Source organism: Lontra canadensis, unplaced genomic scaffold (genome assembly GCF_010015895.1).
Source record: "Lontra canadensis isolate GAN:19392208 unplaced genomic scaffold, GSC_riverotter_1.0 scaffold252, whole genome shotgun sequence".
NCBI lineage: Eukaryota > Metazoa > Chordata > Mammalia > Carnivora > Mustelidae > Lontra > Lontra canadensis.
In genome coordinates, this window is record NW_022631246.1 from 42,949 (window position 1) to 47,720 (window position 4,772).

Here is a 4,772-nt window from a genome sequence, read left to right on the forward strand (position 1 = left end):
TTAAAAAAGACAAGGGAGTGGTCATCTCTATGAGTAATGTGGAAACATCGAGTGGGATAAGAATCAAGAATTGAATGTGGGATTTGAAAATAGGAAGCATTTTTAGTACAGTAGTCAGAAGGGAACTTAGAAAAAAAATATATGGGAAACCCCTAAAAATAAAAACACAAAACATACCAATAGAAAAATTAACAACAGTATAAATAGGCAAACTTACAGATGAAACCCAAAATACCTATTTTAAAATGAAACCAGATTCAACCTCAGCAACTAAGGGCATACAGAAGAAAACAATGAAATACCACATGTATGTGGTAGTTGAGGGAGTTTGTGTCTGACAACTGATGCTGGAAAGACATGGAGAGATAATTCTCCTAACTGTACTAGCAGAAGCATAAATTGTTATAATTTGAAAACGAACTTAACACTACCTGGAAACGTTCAAAATGTGTCTTGTCCCAATGACCCAGCAATTTCTCTGCTAGTTATAATCCCTACAGAAATTCTTGCACAAATACACATGCATAAAGATATTCACTGAAACATTGTAATGACACACATGGGGCAACAGTCTCTGGGATATACACACACTATTACTGCCAAATCCTGCTCCCAAACTAAATAAGGCAGACACCAGCAATTTGACAAATTTTTATGTTTAGATTGATTTATTTACAATGGAGATTTTTGCCTTATATGGGAGTGTGGCTATGTCCTTTTGGTTTTCAAATTCTATATTTTATTCATTGTTGCTTTGTATTTTGGCTAATCGAATTTATTTATCTATTTAGTTTTATTTTATTTTATTTTATTTTATTTTTTCAGTGTTCCAAGATTCATTATTTATGCACCACACCCAGTTCTCCATGCAATATGTGCCTTCCTTAATGCCCACCACCAGGCTCACCAAGCCCCCAAACCCCCTTCCAAAACCCTGTTTGTTTCTCAGGGTTCACAGTCTCTTGTGCTTCATCTCCTCCTCTAATTTCCCAATTCACTTTTACTTTCCTTCTCCTCACGGCCTCTATGTTATTCCTTATGCTCCACAAGTAAGTGAAACCATATGATCATTGACTTTCTCTGCTAGACTTATTTCACTCAGCATTATCTCCTCCAGTCCCATCCATGTTGATACAAAAGTTGGGTATTCATCCTTTCTGATGGAGATGTAATATTCCATTGTGTGTGTGTGTGTGTATGTGTGTATATATATATATATATATATATACACACACATACACACACACACACACACATATACATATACATATATTGGTATATATATGTATATATACATATACATATATCTTTATATATATCTTCTTTATCCATTCACCTCTTGAAGGGCATCTTGGCTCTTTCCACAGTTTGGCTATTATGGTCATTGCTGCTGTGAACATTGGGGTACATAGGGTCCTTCATTTCACTGCATCTGAATCTTTGAAATAAATACCTATTAGTTCAATTGTGAGGTCATAGGACGGCTTTATTTTTAATTTTTTGAGGAATCTCCACATTGTTTTCCAAAGTAATTGCACTAACTTGCATTCCTACCACCAGTGTAAGGGGTTCCCCTTTATCCACATCCTCTCCAATACATGGTTTACCGTCCTGTTAATTTTGGCCATTCTAACTTGTGTACCGTGCTATCTTATTTAATGTGGTTTTTATTTCAATCTCACTGATGGCTAATGATAATGAACATTTTTTCATGTCTCTGGTAGACATTTGAATGTGTTTTTTGGAGAAGTGTCTGTTCATGTCTTCTGACCATTTGTTGACTTATTTGTTTTTTGGGTGTTGAGTTTGAGAAGTTCTTTATAGAACTTGGATATAAGCCCTTTGTCTGTAGTGTCATTTGCGAATACCTTCTCAGATTTCATGGGTTTCCTCTTTATTTTGTTGACTGTTTTCTTTGCTGAGCAGAAGCTTTTGATCTTGATGAAGTCCCAGAAGTTCATTTCTGCTTTTGTATCCCTTGCCTTTGGAGACATGTTTTGAAAGAATTTGCTGTGGCCAATGTCAACGAGGTTACTATGTTCTCCATGATTTTGATAGATTCCTGCTTCACCTTGGGGTATTTTATCCACTTCAAGTTTATCTTTGTGTATGGTGTAAGAGAATGGTCTAGTTTCATTCTTCTACACATAGCTGTCCAATTTTCCCAGCACAGTTTATTGAAGAGACTGTCTCTTTTCCACTGGATATTTTTTCGTGCTTTGTTAAAGACTATTTGACCATAGTGTTAAGGGTCCATATCTGGACTGTCTGCTCTGTTCCATTAGTCTATGCATCTATTTCTGTGCCAATACCATGCTGTCTTGGTGATCACAGCTTTGTAATGCATCTTGATATCAGGCAATGTGATCCCCCAGCTTTGTTTTCCTTTTTCAACATTTCCTTGGTGATTCAGGGTGTTTTCTGATTCCAGAAAAATTTTAGGGTGATTTGTTCCAGCACTTTGAAAAATGCCATTCATATTTTGATCGGTGGCATTGAAAGTATAGATTGCTCTGGTCAGCATACACATTTTAACAATATTTATTCTTCCAATCCACAACCATGGAATATTTTTCCATCATTTTGTGTCTTCTTCAGTTTCTTTTATACGTGTTCTATGGTTTCTAGAGTATAGGGAATTTACCTCTGTGGTCAGGTTTATTCCAAGGTATTTTATGGTTTTTGGTGCTGTTGCAAATGGAATGTATTCTCTAATTTCTCTTTCTACAGTTTCATTGTCACTGTATAAGAAAGCAAATGATTTATGTGCATCGATATTGTGTGCTGCCACATTACTGAATTACTGTATGAGTTCTGGTAGTTTGGGATGGAGTCTTTTGGGTTTTCCATATAAAGTATTATGTCATTGTCAGAGAGAAAGAGTTTGATTTCTTCTTTGCCAATTTGAATACCTTTCATTTCTTTATGCTGTCTGATTGCTGTTGCTAGGACTTCTAGTACTATGTTGAACAACAGTGGTGAGAGTGGGTATCCTTCTTGTGTTCCTGATCTCAAAGGGAAGACTGTAGGCTTTTCCCCATTGAGAATGACATTCGCTCTGGGCTGTTCATAGATAGATTTTATAAAGTTGAAGAATGTTCCCTCTATCCCTATATTTTGAAGCATTTTAATCAGGAATGGATGCTATATCTTGTCAAATGCCTATTCTGTATCAATTGAAAGGACTATGTGGTTCTTCTTTCTTGTCTTATTGATGTGTTCTATCACATTGATTGACCTGCAAATGTCAAACTACCCTTGCATCGCAGGGATAAATCCCACCTGGTCATGGTGGATAATCTTTTTAAGGTACTATTGGATCCTATTAGCTCGGATCTCATTGAGAATCTTGGCATCCATATTCATCAGGAATACTGGTCTGAAATTCTCCTTTTTGAGGGCATCTTTGCCTGATGTGGGGATCAGGGTAATGCTGTCTTCATAGAGTCTGGAAGTTTTCCTTCTGTTTCTATTTTTTGAAAGAGCTTCAGGAAAATAGATATTATTTCTTCCTTGAATGTTTGGTAAAATTTCCCCAGGGAATCCATCGGGACCTGGGCTCTTGCTTTTTGGGAGGTTTTTGATCACTGCTTCAATCTCGTTACTAGACATTGGTCTATTCAGGTGGTCAATTTCTTCCTGTTTTAGTCTTGGAAGTTTACAGGTTTCCAGGAATGCATCCATTTCTTCTAGGTTGCTTAATTTATCAGCATATGGTTGTTGGTAATAAATTCTAATGATTGTTTCTGTTTCCTTGGTGTTAGTCGTGATCTCTCTGTTTTCATTCATAATTTTATTAATTTGGGTCCTCTCTCTTTTCCTTTGGATTAGTTTGGCCAGTGGCTCATCAGAGTTGTTGATTCTTTCAAAGAACTGGCTTTGAGTTTCACTGATGTGTTCCCCTGTGTCTAGTTTCTAACTCAATGATCTCTGCTCTAACCTTGATTATTTCCTTTATTGTGCATTTGTTGACTTAATTTGTTGCTGAATGTCCAGTTCTTTAAGGTGTAAAGAGATCTGGTGCAATCTGGATTTTCCAATTTTTTTTGAATGAGGCTTGGGTAGCTATGTATTTCGCCCTTAGGACTGTCTTTGCCATATCCCAGAGGTTTTGGACTGATGTGTCTTCATTCTCACTGGTTTCAATGAATTGTTTAAGTTCTTCTTTGATTTCCTGGCTGATCCAAACATTCTTGAGCAGGATGGTCTTCAGTTTCCAAGTGTTTGAATTCCTTCCAAACTTTTTCTTGTGGTTGAGTTCCAGTTTCAGAGCAAATTCTCAAAGTCTGAGAATATGCAAGGAATAATCTCAATCTTCTGGTTGAGGGTTGATTTGTTACCCTGTATGTGGTCTATTCTGGAGAAAGTTCCATGTGTGCTCGAGAACAATGGGTATTCTGTTGTTTGGGTGTGGAATGTTTTGTATATATCTATGACGTCCATGTGGTCCAATGTGTCATTCAAAGCTCTTGTTTCTTTATTGATTTCCCACTTTTTTTTTTTTTTTTTTTTTTTGCTGAGAGTGGCATGTTAAGATCCTCTACAATTAATGTGTTCATATCAATATGACTCTTTATTTTGGTTAACAGTCGGCTTATGTCATTGTCTACTCCTGTATTGGGAGCATAAATATTTACAATTGTTAAATCTTCTTGGTAGATAGACCCTTTCAGAATGATGTAGTATCCTTCTGTATCTCTGACTACATTCTTTAGCTTAAAATCTAATTTATCTGATATGAGATTCACTACCCCAGAATTCTTTTGAGGCCC